The 19000-nt window shown below is 36.1% G+C and overlaps 1 protein-coding gene and 1 long non-coding RNA gene across 5 annotated transcripts in view; both read right to left on the bottom strand.

Annotated features, from left to right (window-relative positions):
* Positions 1 to 19000, bottom strand: part of LOC133533090 (small ribosomal subunit protein eS1) — a 196414-nt gene that overhangs the window by 79186 nt on the left and 98228 nt on the right. The window lies entirely within an intron of this gene.
* Positions 3443 to 18916, bottom strand: LOC133532920 (uncharacterized). 4 transcript variants are annotated; one of them, XR_009801772.1, is made up of 4 exons: positions 18065 to 18916; positions 17552 to 17614; positions 16547 to 17146; positions 3443 to 6522 (listed from the first exon to the last, which is right to left on the bottom strand). It is a non-coding gene; the product is annotated as an uncharacterized LOC133532920 (long non-coding RNA). The 4 variants fall into 4 exon arrangements; XR_009801770.1 differs by lacking the exon at positions 17552 to 17614 and having other exon boundaries at positions 16547 to 16749; positions 17062 to 17146; positions 18065 to 18644; XR_009801769.1 differs by lacking the exon at positions 17552 to 17614 and having other exon boundaries at positions 18065 to 18656.

The raw sequence follows: 19000 nt of genomic DNA, 5'->3' as shown, positions 1-19000 counted from the left end.
CTGGGTAAAGTCGACATCATTATCTTGACGTTGGAGGTAATTTTGGAACTTAATCAAACGCGATTAAGTCCCGTTTTCTTAAATAATAATGTGTCACAATTACCTAGGCCAATAAAATTAGATTTTTTTCGAATTTGGTCCTAAAAATGCGTATAATCCGAGTTTGCTCCATCCCAGGAGGTGTGCTGGTAAATGTTTCCTCTTTTTCAGTTTTTTTTCTTGTAAATCGAAAACGATACGTCCGTTGGAAAAATTGTTCTAATTATGACTAAAATTGATATCTGAGGATCCAAAATGTAATTTAACTATGTTCTTGCAATAAAATTTATTGATTGATTGAAGATACCTTAATATGTATATTCGTAGTAAATTGTAAAAAAAAGATCCGAAAACGCCTTACTAGTGTCTGATCCACCAAGTGCTATGGTTTGGCAATCCAAAGGAAAAAAATATCTCCTAAGGATCCCAAAAGGTATGCACACCTCTTGGGATGGAGCAAACTCGGATTACACGCATTTAAGACCAAATGAAAGTATTAAAACAATTTCCAGCTTGCTGGGAATTAATTATTATTTATTATCATTTTTCGATCTAATTTGATTAGCCTAAATCATGAAATTTTAAATCAGTGTTTTTAAAAGCAAAGGCTGAGCTTTCCATAAGGCTAAACGCGCGGAGCGTTCGATCGGCGCTGACGGATAGGCCAAAGGTCGAGCTGGCCAGGCTTGAATTTGACCAATGACGAGGTAAGAAAGAACGGAGCGTCCGATCGCGGCGCGTTATCATACAGTACAACCAACGGCGAGGTGTGAGCAAAGCAGAAGGCCCAGCTGCGAGAGAGGACTTGGATTTGGATCCATAGCCAAGTGAAAGTGAGGCAGTTTGCATAAAGTAGAAGGCCTAGCGTCGCATAAGACTTAACGGCGAACTGCAAAAGAGTGCCTTGAAATCGAACCTATGTAATCACGGTTCTCCTACTGCTCAACCTTTGGCTTACCTCGAAAGCGCAACTTGATAAGATACTTTTAGTTTTCGGCCTTCGCGGGGCCCTTTATAACACTGACAATTAGGTCGCAGGATCACGGCTCTGCAGAAACTCGGCCTGGCCGACACATCTGGTGTGCAAGAGAGCAAAATTCGCTACAAAATCGGTAATCTACGTCGAGAAAATCAGTTGGCCACAAGCCCGACGGTAAGAATTTTTGACCATGAGCTTTGAGGGCCTCCGCGTAAGTTTGGAGATGTGCTTACGTGTCCTCACTCTCTTACGAACCTTCGTTATTAGATGGGTAGACACATACCAAAAAGTTTCGTGTACATAAGTACTACACTACGACTGCGATGCTGATGCAGCCTGTGCGTTTTTTTTTTTTTTTTTTCATTTATTTAGAACACAAACAGTCACATATACAAATGGATTTGAAGTACAATGTAGAGAACTTAACATACTTAAGAATCATAGACCTGGAGGTTCATTATTAAGTACATAATGTTAACATACATACCAACAGCATAAAGAAAATGAAATCATGAAATCATGAGCCATACTTAAATTCTATTTACTAGTCTTCTGAGGAGAAAAAAATACAATAAACAGGTTTGACATTACTGTCTGTTTCATTAATTATCGGATATGTTGTATTTTTTTTTTTTTTTTTTACTAATATTTGGTAGGTATTAGGACAACCGGAAAGTTACATTTATACATTGTGTACATTGTATTATATTTAATTATATGAAATATGTACTTGAACTAAAACAATTTACGTCTAAGTATCATTTTGAGACTAGACAATGAAGTGTGAAAAGGATCAATATCAAGTAGGTACTTATTATAATAACTAGGGACTCGTCTGAAAAAAGTGTGCCGAGAGTAATTCTTGCGGGCAAAGCTGATATAAAATAGAGATCTAGGACGTAGGGGGTGGTGCGGACAACTGAAAGTGACTAATTCTAAAAGATTCGGACATTTAATCGCTCCTTTAAGAATTTTAAACAAGAACATTATATCTAAATAGTGTCTTCGGTTATCAAGGGAAGGAACACAAAAATGCTTCGCTGCTAACGAAGTACGTTCAAAATAATTACCCGTTCTGTAACAGAGTGATTTTAAAAAAATATTTTGGATCCTTTCCAGACGATCAATATGGACTTGGTATTGAGGCGTCCAAACAACAGAACCAAATTCAAGTATACTCCTAACAAAGGAATAGAATAATAGTTTATAAGTATTGGGGCGCCTGAAGGGCTGTCCGATCCTGAGAATCATCCCTAACTTCTTATAAGCTCGCTTACATATATTATCAATATGTAAATTAAAATTTAATTCTGAGTCTAAAGTAACACCTAAGTCTCTAACGGACGATACCCGGTGTGACTAGCCATATGCCTATTTCGTAATATTGGCCTTGGTTTTATATTAAAACACATAGAAAATAATGAAAAACTACAGTACTCTTCGTTTGCATCTTTCAGTCATGATTTCACTCCGTATTCTAACAATTACAACTTGAAGGACACGTTTCCGTATTTTACCACTTCTGATTTCGATTAAATACATAACACTCAGTGAATTTTCATTTTTTTATTTATTTTAAAATGCTGCGAAGAATGATAATAATCAATTGAAGTTAACCTAGAATAAATGCATAATTATTGGTGCAATAAAGAACATTCAGTTACTAACTTAATAATAAACATAAAATATTACAATACAGACGTTATTTTCAGAAAACAAAACTATAATACCTGAAGTTAAATAATAATGTTAGCATATTCATGCTTGATAGGTTTTGAAACGTTTCATTTTATCATTTTTTTGGTCTACTTAAACTGACTACCAAGCGAATCCTGTCGTTGTGTGCGTAAAAGCCATTATGTCGCTGTTATGTCGCCAATATGTCGCCGTTATGTCGCTACTATGTCGCCGTTATGTCGCTATTATGTCGCTATTATGTCGCCGTTATGTCGCCATTATGTCGCTACTAAGTCGCCGTTATGTCGCTATTATGTCGCCGTTATGTCGCTACTATGTCGCCGTTATGTCGCCGTTATGTCGCTACTATGTCGCCGTTATGTCGCTGTTATGTCGCTACTATGTCGCCGTTATGTCGCTACTATGTCGCCGTTATGTCGCTACTAAGTCGCCGTTATGTCGCCATTATGTCGCCGTTATGTCGCCATTATGTCGCCGTTATGTCGCCGTTATGTCGCTATTATGTCGCCGTTATGTCGCTACTATGTCGCCGTTATGTCGCCGCGCTACTATGTCGCCGTTATGTCGCCATTATGTCGCCGTTATGTCGCTGTTATGTCGCTACTATGTCGCCGTTATGTCGCTACTAAGTCGCCGTTATGTCGCCATTATGTCGCCGTTATGTCGCCATTATGTCGCTATTATGTCGCCGTTATGTCGCCATTATGTCGCTATTATGTCGCCGTTATGTCGCTACTATGTCGCTACTATGTCGCCGTTATGTCGCTATTATGTCGCCGTTATGTCGCTATTATGTCGCCGTTATGTCGCTATTATGTCGCCGATATGTCGCTATTATGTCGCTAGTCGCCAATATGTCGCTGTTATGTCGCTATTATGTCGCTAGTCGCCGTTATGTCGCTGTTATGTCGCTACTAAAGTATATAAAAGGGCCGTAAAGTACGGAGGATGGGCATTCATTCTTTAACCATCGGACTGGCGGTATCTCTGGCTTTGGGTAAGTAAAGTTTCTCTACTATTCCTTCTATTTGTTTGTGTTTGCTGGGAATTATCCTGGTAAATTTAAACTTGTAAATTGTGTCTATGTTTGGCATTGCGGAGACAATGTTGTCGTAATGCTAAGCTTAGGCTATGGTGGAGATTCTTTACTTTCTTATCTGTGTTACTATATCTAATTTTGTTATTTTATTACCTTTCTATGAGGTTAGTTTGTTATTTTATAAAGCCAGATCACTGTTTGGACTAACAGTTTGTCCATCTAATCAGCTGCTCCCTAACGGTGTCAAATTGCAGCTGTTTAGAAGTCTTTTGATCCAAGTTGAGAGGACTTGGCGTCTCTTCTTTACCAACATAAGAGGCGAGCATACTCTCCTTAGTCTCAAGGTCCAGCTGTTAGATGAATGTGAGGGCATCACGTGCGTGCCATTGAGAGTAATCTCAGCTCACTGAAGTCTGCAGTAATTGAGGCTAGGTCTCGTATTAAATATATTTATATATTTCGGTGCTCTGGCTCATGCTAGTGCTGGTCACGGGAGGGCTTCTGTCATGATTGGTAACAAACACAGATAAAGTTTTAGTCATGGCAGGGTATCCCAAGTGACTGGTACGGGTGTGTGTGCTAGTGCGCTGATTACCTATAGACATGCTAGGGCGGTCTATTCTCATCCACCGTGCCCACGTGGCGATGAGGAGGGGGCCAATCACACAGACACTAGGGTTTGCTATACCTCGGTTTTGTCGGCCGAATGCTTACAGCTTAGACTTAGGGATACACTTGTGTATGTTCCAAATCACTAGATCAATGGTAAGTACGATCTGTGTTCTGGACATACTAGATTAGGGTCTAAGGGTAGGAATAGGGTAGAGTCACACACACTGTTATAGGGTCTCTCTCTCTTAGGTTTGATCTAGAAATTCGATTGGTTGGTGTATATATATATCTTTCAAAAGGTTCTAATGACGTGAAGCTATGTTTTATAACGTGTACTAATGATAATATTAGTGAAATACCGGTAATGGGTTTTAATTACCTAAATCTTCCAGACTGTTACTCTGAGTGGAAAGTTGAGGGTTATCTGTAACATCTTATATCTATTTATTTTCATTTCTGGGTTTTTGGTGTAGAGACGAAGTACTGAGTATTCGATCAGGTCCTAAGGTATTTATATATTCAATCCTTACATATCAAGTTGGGTTTTGGAACACAGACTATTCTGGGATAAAAGAATGGTTTGTTTTAGAGACCCTTTGGCAGGCGAGCGCAGTCCATTGGAATCTTTGAGTGGAATAATACTCACCTTGATAGTTCGATCTCATAAAGTACAGTAATGAGTTAAACTTGTACTTCGTTTATACATTTGAAAGGCCTAGAAATTCAACCTACTTTTAGCTATGGGGACTGGGTAATGGCTTAGTAGCCTTAGCTTTTGGATATAAAAGATAAGTAATTGGTGTCTGACGAATACTTATCGCTTCTCTTCGTCAGCCCCTAGGTTTGTATAGGGTTGCGAAGCGTTGGTCATAGCCCGTCTGGCTAATAAGATAGTAGGTGGCCCGATTGATATTGCTAATCGGAGTAAGAGTCTTCAGACCTGCATCTAGCATTAGAGGCAGCACGCGTGATCCGTTCACACCTCGTTTAGAAGATGATAGGATTGATAGGTAATAATATTTTAATCTTAATATAAGTGTGTAAATGGGCTTAACCCGGGAGTGCTGCTTCAATGTTACCCCGAAGACTTAATAGGAGTAGCAGGATTTTACCAAATATATTTTTATATTTATATAATCATATATGCTGCAATAACTAAATATCTTTCTAATTAATTATTAAAAATATATCTTACATTACATCAAAAATCATTGATAGTTTCTGTAACTTAAGGCTACACCCGTCGTCTACGACCTTGCGCGTGGGGGCGGAGCCCATATCCTTTACCGTGACACTGCTCATACCTTGTCGATTGTTATATATTTTCATTCTACTTATAAGGTGTCATATTTAATATAGAAATGGTTTGGAATAACTTAATCTTATGGTATTTTGCTGAGGGTTGAATTTTAACATAATATCCTATCGATTATTTCCTCTCAACATAATAAATTATTTAGTATAGTAAATTTCCGAGTCTTAACGTCTAGGTAATACTTAATCAGGTAGAATCAGAGTCCAAAATTTAGTTGTTACTCATTAAAGAATTTAGGGTACCGCGGTTCATTTCGAGGGGTCCTACCTTTATCTAGACGATCACTTGGCCAAATAATTGTTAAGGTAAAATTATTGTTGGGGTAAATTTTAGGGGTAATTTTAAAGGTGGGATTGATAACGATTAGGTTCCTTATTTTATTAGGTCCGGGGTTTAATAGATGGGGTAGATTGGGGTGTAGGTAGGGGAAGTTACATTTTGGTAGGCCGTGACCAGGATAGAACGTAACCTTAATGGTCACATTTTGGTGGAACCGACACCAAGGATAGAAAGTAAAAGTAGCCATTCAGGCTACATTTTGTTGGCGTGAGACGGAGTGGGTGCGCTGAGTTTTGGACTCTGTTTTTTTTTTATTGTGTTTTGAATAAAAGTCAAGAAACCTAACGTTTATTTCTGAAACTGTTACTATGTACAAAATCCTTAGTTATTGTCTACTTAATAAATGAAAAGCCTTAGAGTTATTGCCTACTAAATAAGTTTATCAATCTTCTTTACTCCTTCTCTTTTCGCCGTTGTTAGGGGATTACTTTCTTATTCCTCAACCAGGAGGTGTCATTGCAAAAGAATCAATTACAAATTCATTTTCTTGCGCCTTGATACCTGGAAAATAATAAGTAGCAAAATTAAAAGATCATGTAGTATAATTTTAACACTAAAATAATATTTTAATCGGGTATATATTTTTTTAAACAAATGGATAGAACATATATAATGTTAGTATTTAAAATATTATATTTAAAATAATACTCAAATATAAGAACCATAGCTATAGCTGATCCAGACTTATCAATCAAATTTAAGGTACGAAAAATAGAAAATGAATAGACCGACAAGGAAAAGGACGGCATCAGCCAAGGTTCGGGACAATGAACAGGCACCAGCCAGGGTTCGAGACAACGAATCAACGAAGAGAACAAAGAATATCACGCCTTCCATAGAGCCAACACGAAGACAGGAAGTTGTAAAAACCATTAAAAAAAAGCCATCTACTTCAGCAGCAACAGGAAGAGGTCTATTCTTTAATATGCTAAGAAGAACAGAACAGAAGATGGTCGCTGGCTTAAGTCAATTAAGAAACGAATTACAAGCCGCGATTTATCCAACACAAGAACAGGAGACATCTGAAGAAATCATTGAAGATGAGCGCGAACGAAATTACCAAGAACAAGAACCAGAACTAACATGTCAAGAGAAGAAAAACATTATCTACAACATAAAAAATATCAATGTTGAACGACCAAAATTCGGAAAAATACCTTCGCATCCTGTCACGTTTCTAGAAGATCTGGACGCATATCTACGCAAAATTTCTGTAGAAGGCCATGAAATAGAAACCATTCTGGAATGCCTAGAAGGGCCTGCACGAGACTGGGCTCGAGTTTACAAAGACCGATGGATTACTGTCGAAGACTTCAAAAAGGATTTTCTAAAATCTCACTGGGGGGAGTTCGAGCAGAATGAACTACGAAGGAAAATTGTACATGGACTATGGGACAAGACGGAAGAGTCATCGATGCATAATTATTTTATTAAAATTGTAGGCCAAGCCAAAACACTCAACTATATTGTACCAGAAGAGCAGCTAGTAACAGACATCATGCGGCATTTCCCACGATACATACAGCAAGCTTTTATCACTTCAAAAGCCATTAGCATCCTGGAGGCAGCCGAGTTTCTACGGTCAATGGATGACGTTAATAAACAGGAGCCTCGTTTCAACACTACTAACACTACAACAGCAAAGGCTACTGACAAAAAGAAGACGCAGCCACAGAACAGCTATCCAAATTGGCGCCGACCCGAGAACCTTGAACGAAGAAACGCAGCGGCAGTACAGAGCATCAATATTGAAGATTCGGAAAACTAGAAAAGGCTGGTGAAAAAGTCCCCGGATCAGCTGTAGATAGGGTCACTATTTTAGAAATTATGACTAAAATGAATTGGAAACCCGGGCAGTTAATAGGCATTAATGGAAGGGGATTGCGTGCACCCATAGAGGTCAAATCACCTAGTAGGGAACAAAATGAAGGTTTAGGTTACATTCAAAACGATCAAACAGAAGCTGTAGAATTAAATTGCATAGTAAACGTTTTAAAATTAAAAGGGGAACAACTAGAATTGATAGGGAGCGAAAAGGTAATTACTTCAGTTTTTGAGGAGATAGAAAATGAAAAAAACGAACGTGAACATTTTAGATCTGAAATAATAATTCATGTTAGGGATTGCGATATAGCTGCTTTACTTGACACGGGTAGTGATGTCACATGTATATCACAGGAACTATGGGATGAAATAAGACACAGACATCCCGATATTCCAATCATGCCCATCAAATCCTTTTACATAAAATCAGCTTCCGGACATAAAAGTAAGGAAATTAAATACATGGTTTTATTACCTGTGCAACTAGAAATTCTCGAAATGGACGTTAACTTTGTAGTAATTCCCGACTTAAATTTCCCTTTGATACTCGGATTTGACTGGTTAAAAGAAAAAGAGGCAACAATACAGCTCTGTAAAGATGATTGCGGGGTAAACATTCGCCATAATGATAAGAGCGTATGGGTTAGATTTCATACTCAGGAAGATAAATGTGATTGGGGAAATCAAGCGTATATAGAAGAACCCTACAGACACGGTACTTACACCACGGGAATAGTTTTATCAAGCAATGAACGAGAGGCTTTACAGGATCTCCTAGAAAAATATCATAAATTATTTGAAGCTAGATTAGGTAGAGCAAATTGTTATAAACATATAATTAAAATGGAAAATCATACACCAGTTGTAAAAAAAACGTATCCTGTACCTTATTCTTATAGGGACAAAGTTGAAAGTAAATTAATGGAACTAGAAAGTCAGGGAATAATAAGTCGGTCACAGACAGAATATTGCAGCCCACTAACATTTACCCTGAAAAAGGATGGATCCATCAGACTTCTGTTAGATGCAAGGGAAATAAATAAATACATGATTGCGGAAACAGAAAAACCATCTTTACAGTTAGACGTTTTAAATTCTTTTCACGGAGCTAATTACATTAGCGTAATTGATTTAAACAATGCGTATTTTCAGATCCCCATATCGGAGGAAAGTAAAAAATATACGGGATTCACATTTAATGGGAAGTCGTATGTATACAACGTGCTACCGCAAGGACTTAAGACTTCAGTAGGGAGTTTTAGTAGGGCTATGGATCATATATTGGGACACGATGTTAGGGAGTTCTGTGTCAATTACTTAGATGACTTGGCAATAATAACAACCGGCACGCTGAACCAACATTTAGAGCATATAAATATAGTTTTGGGTAAACTGCAGAGGGCTGGACTTACTTGCAACTTAGAGAAATGCAAATTTCTGTGCAAAGAAGTAAATATGTTAGGTTACATAATATCCACTGATGGAATAAGGACAGATCCTGAAAAAATAAAAGCAATACAGAACTTTCCAGCTCCAAAGAAAATCAAGCATGTTAGGGCATTTCTAGGTCTCTGTAATTTCTATAGGAGATTCGTTCCTAACTACAATAATTATATACAGCCTTTATGCAACTTATTAAAGAAAAATGTATCTTGGAAATGGGGATTACAAGAACAGGAAGCTTTTGAAAAAATAAAAAATAGCTTCATTGATGTAGTACAGCTTCAACACCCCGACTTCAAAAAACCCTATTATTTACAAACTGATAGCTCAGGTATAGGGTTGGCCGGGGTTCTCTACCAATTAGACGAAAAGGGACAAATGAGAATATTAGGTTTTCACAGTAAATCCTTACGAGGTGCCCAATTAAACTACACTACGACAGAAAAAGAATTTTACGCTGTAATAGCCTGTTTAGAAAAATTTGAGACTTACCTAAGGGGATCAAAAGTCATCATACAAACCGATCACAAAGCTTTATTATTTGTAAAAAATTGGAAATTATACAATGCACGCGTCATAAGATGGATAAATTATCTAGAACAATTCCAATATGAAGTCCAACATATAAAAGGCAGGGAAAATATAGGGGCAGATGTGTTATCCAGATATCCTCCTCAAGGTGACCTGTTACAAGAAGATAAGGTACGACTACCAGAGATACTTTACACAGAAACAGGGGTGAATAGGAGTTTGATTTATAAAATGAAAAAAATGACGGAATTACAAAGAAAAGATCCGGAAATAAGCCAAATTATCCAGGAATTAGGAAACAGCACTACCTCAGACAGAACAGGGAAAATAATTCGAAGATGTTCCCTTGAAAATGGAATTCTATATTTCACACCAGACGGAAAGGAAGAAAGGGTCATTTATTTACCGCAGGAGATGATAGTTGAAACTATACAACAGGTACACTTGGAAATGGGACACCAGGGGGCGTATAAAGTCATAAAGTACATAAAGGATCGATTTTATTGGAGGGGTTTAACAAGAGATGTGAAAGAAATAATAAGGACTTGCCCTGTCTGTCAAATGGTGAAAACTGACCAAGTAAAATACGTGGGGCCTTGTCAATCAATAACTACTAGTAACATCGGAGATCTAATCATGGCCGATTTATACGGACCCTTACCTTCAGGACAATTTGGCATGAGCTATATCTTAGTAGTTCAGGATTCTTTTAGTAAATTCGTTAAACTATATGCCTTACGAAAGGCAACCGCTGCAACCGTAGTAGGAAAAATGAAGCAGTTTTTCAGAATTATCAAACCAAAAGCGGTAATGACCGATAATGGCAGCCAGTTTGCAAGTAAACAATGGTGTAAGTTTATGAAAAATGAAGGGGTAAAAGTAATTTATACCACGGTCCGTAACCCAAGACCAAACACCACTGAAAGGGTCAATAAAGAGCTCGGTAGGTTATTTAGGACTTATTGCGAAAAAAAACATCAGAGTTGGGTTAAGTTCCTACCAAAAATAGAAGTCCTATACAACAACACTTTCCATGACAGCATTGGGTACACGCCATGTGAGGTAATGTATGGCCAGCCTACTCAGTTATCTTTTGATAAAGACATTAGAAGAAATATTCAAATGAATTTAGAAGACATTAGAGAGAAGGTGAAATTAAATTCAAAAAGGGCAGCAGAAACTAGACAAGCTAAATTTAATCAAAATTTTAAACTAATACAATATCAAGTAGGAGACTGGGTTAAGGTGAAGAAAATTAACAAATCTATCGCTCAACAAAAAATCACCAAAAAGTTTGAGGCGATTTATGAGGGTCCCTATGTCGTCGCCGCAATCCCTTTCCAAAATGTGCACATTCTAGTAGATCCTTATACAAATAAAGTCAGAGGAAAGTTTAATACAATTCATCTTTCCAGATATTATAAGGGCAAAACTGATATAACTGATCCGGGGGCGAGCAAAATGTCACATTAAATCTGCACTACAAATAATAGTTGATTTAAGGTTGAGTAAATTAAATAATTCATTAAAATTGATTAAGATAATAAAAATTAAAAATATTGTTAATTTTGTTTTCATTGGTATAGAAAATAATAATAAAAATCATTGATTATGATATGATAAAAGATTTTTGATTACTATTAGTTGATTGTCTTTTGTTAAAATATTTGTAAGTTAAAGATAGATAAGTGTAAGTTAAATACTTGTAGGCGTAGAATATCTTGAATTTACTAATTTTAAGTTTATATAATATGTGTTCTGTTTAGGAAAAATAATGTTTTCAATGTTGTCTTTTGCTTTTATGATGATATATGACTGAAATAAATAAATAAATTTTGTTTTGTATTACTTGGTTTCCATTTAGCTCCCAAAAGGATAACCTAAGATATGTTCCAACCGAAATAGGAGGTTATTTGCGACCCTCAACAATTTATGAAATACGGAGTTTTAAGTAAGAAAATTAAGGCTTGAGGGTTCGCAGATGGACTTTTGTTGCGCATTGGAATAATCATTCATATGAACTGTTGTAAATATCAAAATATTCATCACTCAATGACTACTAGCGCCATCTATGCGCAACTTGTAAAAAACTGTTTTTATACAATAAAGCAGTCACTGGAAATCATTCGAAGCAAACTCGTCGTTTTATTTTAGGTTATGTGCTCCAGCAGCTTATAATTACTATTTTACAAGATATTAGTCAGAATTATCAGCAGTTTAGCGGGATAGACTAAAGGACTTGTGTGTTTTACGATTGGACTAAAAAGTGAAGTAAAACTGTGCGAAAATAGTAATTGGTGGAAGCCGTTATTGAAAATCATGGCTGCCAGCTCAAGTTATTTAGTGAACGTACCGAAATTAAAAGGTCGCGAAAATTATAGTGAGTGGTGTTTTGCAGTTGAGAACTTTCTGGTGCTAGAAGGCATGGTTAAGTGCATAAAATCAGATGCAGCTACGACGTCGACAACGACAGAAGATAGCAAAACGAAAGCTAAATTGATTTTGACAATAGATCCGTCTATCTACATTCATATAAGAAATGTCGAGACATCGTACGAGTTATGGACAAAATTGAAGCAACTATTTGATGACTCTGGTTTTACAAGAAGGATTAGCTTGTTGAGGAATCTTATATCAGTTCGACTTGAAAACTGTACATCAATGACGTCCTACGTGACTCAAATTGTTGAGGCGGGTCAGAAATTGTCCGGAACGGGTTTCAATATAAGTGACGAGTGGATCGGTTCTATCATGCTAGCGGGATTAAGTGAAAAATATATGCCGATGATAATGGCCATAGAACATGCCGGCATGGATATCACCACGGACGCCATTAAAGCTAAGTTGATGGACATGGAACCGGAAAATAGTGATGTGACTAACGCTCTAGCATGTTTCCGCAGCCAACATAAAAAAAATAACAAGTCTGTGGTTCGCAAGGATGGCGCGGCCGCACAGACGTCATCTGTCAATGTCAAGGAGAAACGAAACGTCAAATGTTATCAGTGTAAAAAGTATGGACATTATCGTAATCAATGTGAAAAAATTGAACGTGAAAACAAAATAAGTCATGCTTTTAGTGCTGTATTTTATACCGGAGACTTTCAGAAAAGCGATTTCTACGTTGACAGCGGTGCGAGTTCTCACATTACTTGCAATGAACATTGGGTGATTGATGCTTGTTATTCAGGCTCTTTTGATAAAGAAATTATGGTCGCTAACAAGACTAGAGTACCTGTGATATGTAGCGGAAATATGAATATCACGACTTCAACTAAAGAGTGTGATTACGACATAGTGGTCGAAAATGTACTGTGTGTTCCTAGCTTGACTACAAACCTTTTGTCAGTTAGTCAACTGATAAAACAAGGAAATAAGGTGCAGTTTACGGTGAATGGATGTAAAATCTTTAATAAGAAGAGAACATTGGTAGCTACGGCAACACTTATAAATGGTGTTTATAAACTGGATACAGTGACATGTTTTGTGGCTTCCGTAGTAGAATCGCCGTCCCTTTGGCACCGCCGCTTAGGTCATGTTTGTAGTCATAGCATGAATAAAATGCAGAATGCTGTAGAAGGCATCAGGTTGGAAGAGAAGGCAGATATTAGCAAGTCAAATTGTGCTGTGTGCTGCGAGGGAAAGCAGAGTCGGTTGCCTTTTGCTCATGAAGGTAACAGAAGTACAGAGCTGCTGAATGTAGTGCATTGTGATGTTGCAGGCCCCATGGAAAGTCCGTCTCTTGGAGGCTCCAGGTACTTTCTTCTCTTTATCGATGATTACAGCCGCATGACTCATGTGTTTTTCTTAAAGAATAAAAGTGAAGCTCTACAGTGCTTTATGGAATATAAAGCAAAGGTAGAGAATTTTACATCAAAGAAAATAAGGAACCTACGCAGTGATAATGGTGGAGAATTTTGTAATTCAGATTTCGATAATTATTTAAAGCAAGCAGGAATAATTCATCAGAAGTCTAATCCATACACGCCCGAACAGAACGGTTTGAGTGAGAGGACAATACGTACGGCTACAGAGAAGGCCAGATGCCTCTTGTTTGAAGCAAATCTTGGTAAAGAATTTTGGGCAGAAGCCGTTAATTGTGCTGTTTATTTACAGAACCGCATTGTGAAAAATGGGCTGAAAGATCGTACACCTTATGAACTGTGGACAGGGAAGAAGCCAAATCTTGCACACATCAGAGTATTTGGCAGCACAGTCATGAAGCATATACCAAAAGAAAAGAGACTCAAGTGGGACAAGAAATCAGAAAAATGCATACTTATTGGTTATCCTGAGGATGTCAAGGGGTACAGAGTATACAACCCTACGACTAGAAGTATCACAACCAGTCGTGATGTCATTATAATGGAAGATAAGTATACTCATCAAGAAACTCTTGTTCCAGTGGATGATATGCTAGAAGAGTCTGCACAGAGGCCTGGTCCACAATGCCCAGAACCAGTGGGGGACACAGACAAGGTCAGTGAGCTAGAGGACTCATTTGTTTCCATAGGTAGCACAAACTTAAATGATGAAACTTATGTGCCCTCAGAAGAGTCGACAGTGTGTGATGAAGACCTGAATACAGAAAATAAAAGGGTTTTTCCAGTAAGACAACGAGGAAAACCTGATAGGTATGGTTTTATGTGCATGAACGATGACCAACCTGATAATGAGCTCACACTGAAGGAAGCACTAGAAGGACCAGAGAAGGAGTTTTGGGAGCAAGCTGTGCAGGACGAGCTACAGAGTTTCCAGGACAACAAAGCATGGGAAATTGTTGATGCTCCAAGTGGTGGTACAATAGTGAAGTGTAAGTGGGTTCTTAAAAAGAAGTGTGACTCAGACAATAATGTGCGTTATCGGGCAAGGCTCGTGGCTAAAGGTTGTACTCAAAAGTATGGTGTAGATTATGAAGAGACATTTTCTCCAGTAGTTAGACATACTACATTAAGACTTTTGTTTGCACTGTCAGTTCAGTTAAACTTAGATATAATTCATCTTGATGTCAAAACAGCTTTTTTGAACGGAGACCTAGATGAGACTATATACATGCAGAAACCAGAAGGTTTTGCTTGTACTGATGACAAAAAGGTACTTAAATTAAGTAAAGCTATATATGGTCTCAAACAGGCATCCCGTGTTTGGCATAAAAAAGTGGACAATTGTATGTTAGCAGATGGTTATAATAAATCTAAAATAGAACCATGTTTATATACTAAAATTGTTGGCAATTGTAGAACCATGGTAACATTATATGTAGACGATTTTTTAATTTTCTCAAATGACCCACAAGAATTAAAACATCTGAAAGAAATGTTAAGTAGTAATTTTAAAATTAAAGACTTGGGTCAAGTCAGGGAATGCCTCGGCATGTCAGTTAAATTTGATACAAAAAATAATGTTGTTACTCTAAGTCAAGAAAAATATATTGATCAGATATTAAAGAAGTTCAATATGTCAGAATGTAAGACTGCAAATACTCCAATGGAGGCAAATTTAAAGAGTAAAAGGGAAAATGTTACATCGGGTCAAAATCCCTACCAACAGCTTATAGGAAGCTTAATGTATCTAGCGGTCTTAACACGACCAGACATAGCTTATTCTGTGTCATATCTTAGTCAATTTAATAACTGTAATAATGAAGAACAGTGGGTTTATGCAAAAAGAGTTCTAAGATATTTAAAGAAAACTAAAAATATAGGTTTAAGATATTGTAAAGATGGTAGTGTCAATATACAGGGCTTCGTAGATTCAGATTGGTGTAGCGATATTAATGATAGAAAATCATACACAGGATTTTGTTTCACAATGTCTGGATCGGTCATATCTTGGAGCTGTAGTAAACAAAAATGTATATCGCTTTCAAGTACCGAAGCTGAATATGTTAGTATTTCAGAGGCCTGTAAGGAGGCGGTATATTTAAGAAACTTACAGTATGAAATCACAAAGAAAATGTACAAAATTACTTTGCATAATGATAATCAAAGTGCACACAAATTGTTAGTTAATCCTGTATTTCATAACAGAACTAAACACATTGATGTAAGATTTCATTACTGTAGAGACCTGATAACTAAAGATATTGTTATAGTTAAGTATTTATGCACAGCTGATATGCCAGCTGATTTACTTACAAAAAGTTTAAGCACTGTTAAGCATTACAAATTTATGGATGCCTTAGGCATTGTAAGAGTGTAGGCAACCTTTATAGTGTTTTGCCATTTATTTAGTTATTGTAAAATATATTTTGAGTGGGGGTGTTGTAAATATCAAAATATTCATCACTCAATGACTACTAGCGCCATCTATGCGCAACTTGTAAAAAACTGTTTTTATACAATAAAGCAGTCACTGGAAATCATTCGAAGCAAACTCGTCGTTTTATTTTATGAACAACTCGAATCACAAGCATATACCACGAGGGTACAATCAACCAAAGTCAACTATCAATCTTATAAATTATGAAAATTGAAAGACCTGATTGGCCATCTAAATATATGATTGTGGAGAATTTGATAGAAAACTAAGGAAGTAATAAGGAAGAGTTCGAGAGCTGCATTCCAGACTTCAGAGAGCCAGTTCGTGGAGAGATAAAAGGAGGAAATATAGGAAAGTATGCTGGGCCTAGGTGAGTAACTAGTCAGTGTGATCACACTCAAAACTCTGAATTCAATCCAGATAATCATACTTTATCATTGGGACTAACTTGTTTCAATATACCAACCAGTATCAGTAACATGCAGGTCTAACTTGGCAAGATCATTTGTTGATGTTTAGTCTATATACCCAGTAGGTGTAGCATACAGTCAATCAGGATATCTTGCTAGATAAAGTATATTCTTGTCATAGTTGGTATTCTTCGTAACAGATTAGAAATCTTGAGCCAGTCATCAAACAGGAGACTGGAGTGATGTGGATTTTCATAATCTAAAACAAAATATGCAAGCATAGGAAAATTTCAGTCAAAATCAAAATGAAAAATTTACTTTCCCTAAAAGTCTGATTTAATTGGGCAAAGTAATAACAATTTTTTTTTTGACATTCATTCACGGGGGCGCGATATTATTGTTAATGCAGAATAAAAACTTATGTATAAAAACTTTTTAAGGGAATATTAGGGTTCATAATATAATATAAGAGGTATTCAGGTTAATAACAAAAAAAAAAAAACCTTTGCCTTGCAGGACATAATACTATGAGTTCACATTTAAAACGGATCATTATAATAAAATAAATTACCTTTCATAAAAAAAAAAAAAAAACAGCCGATGAATGTAACTTGTAGGATGAACAGTTCAGGGCACTGTTGGATTCTCGAGAAAACCTGAAACGGAAATTGACAAATGGTTAGCCTGGGTAAATTTAATTCTAAGTCTCATTCAAGTGTTTATTTTCACTATAGGTAGAATATGACAAGCTAAGTAACAGTGAGAACCTTTGAATAATAGACTATACAAAAGCCTAAGACAAGACACATATAAAAAAAAATATAAAAGGAGAAAAATGCCCAAGATGGTGCGATGGCGAGCTGTTTAGGGCCATAAGAAATTAAAAATAAATTATTGTAGCAAAAGTATAGGCAAGGAATTTAAAACGGAATGGACAATTTATTATTTTTTTAACCAAGGAGTCAAACCACTGAAATTAAAAATAATTAAAAAAGGTTATTGAAGGAGTAATAAATACCAGATTCCGGAGAGTTTAATCCATTGTAATTTATTATAATTACCATGAAAATAAATTGCAGGTTATCCTTCTTGATAAATTGGATTGAATTTATGATTGTTTGGAACTAAAACAAAAAAAAAAAAAAGGGAAACGTGGAAAAGTTGGAATTAACAACACAGGGAAGAATATTCTTACTATAATAATTATGGAGGGACAGTACTAATAACAAAAGTTACTTTAATAAGGAGATGATAGGTACAGACTGAGCCTGAGGAAGGTTCCTAGTGCAAATATTTTTCCACATGCTTAATCTACCAGCTATTGTGATTACTAATTTTTAAAGATAGTTTCCCATGACAAATTTCTTAGCACGTCAAGGATCTTGTTCGACAAATAGTTGGGAACTTTTATATAATTTTATGTTTTATAATATGACAAACTACGTAATTACACTTATAGATAGCTAATAGAATCCAAAGGCTATGAGTGTCACCGAGCTTCGGCATTACATGAAATCAAACTTTACAGTGATATTGAGAACTGTGAGAATATTACACAGTCAAAGTATGCTTACTTTTATACCACAGCAAATATTTCACTGAAAATTAACATGAATAGACTTAAGGAAGACGTTAAAGATTGTACAGAGGTAGTGATTGCAGTAAAATCGAGTAATTGACAATCTTATCAAGTGTTACTAGGTAAGTGGAAGAAAGTTGTCGTGCTTAACTGTCATAATTCATGGTTTTAGAAAATATATATATATATCAAAAGATCATCCATTTATAACCCCTAAATTTTCTTACAAAATAAGCTTACATGTCCGATATATAACCAAGGGAAAACACAAGTTGCAGTGTAATAACTGTAATTTTGTGATAAAACCAAACGCTTTACAAAAAAAAAAAGTCGTCAATTTTAACTGTAACCAAGGAACTGAATACACAAAAGAGACTAATTATAGCTTATTTTAGAGAGAGCATTATATTTTGCTGTCATAAGGCCGAATTTATTGAACTTTGGCATATAATAGTGATTTACCGAATTACATCGTATTGAAACCAAATTATTGTATGTATACGTTAACTTTCGTGTGCCAGGCAACACTGGTCCCGCTTGTGCAAGAGTTGAAATTATGAGTATAGCGTCGAGGCGTTCAGAAACTTACAGATCATGAACATTTGAAATAATATGATACCAGTATTATTAGATTTAATAAGCACAACTATTACCAGTTTATTTATTAAATAAAAGGAGGTGAAAGATGTAGCAATTGGCATTTGTTTATTAATAAATTATAAAAAAAAAAAAAAACGGAAGAAATTGAGTCTCAAAAATATTTTACAAGATTGTTTCTGAATTTTTGTCACACTTGAGATTATTTAAGATCAATTTAAAAAAATCAAAAACCTTATTTGTAATAAAAAAAAAAGGATTTATATATTTATAATAAATTTTATTTTTATTAAAAAGGTTGATGAAATTAGGTTATAAAAAGAAAAGTAAAATA

The sequence above is a fragment of the Cydia pomonella genome, chromosome 28 (genome assembly GCF_033807575.1).
Source record: "Cydia pomonella isolate Wapato2018A chromosome 28, ilCydPomo1, whole genome shotgun sequence".
NCBI classification, from domain to species: Eukaryota; Metazoa; Arthropoda; class Insecta; order Lepidoptera; family Tortricidae; genus Cydia; species Cydia pomonella.
The sequence above is the reverse complement of the archived record's forward strand: the minus strand, read 5'-3'. Positions and strand labels throughout refer to the sequence as shown.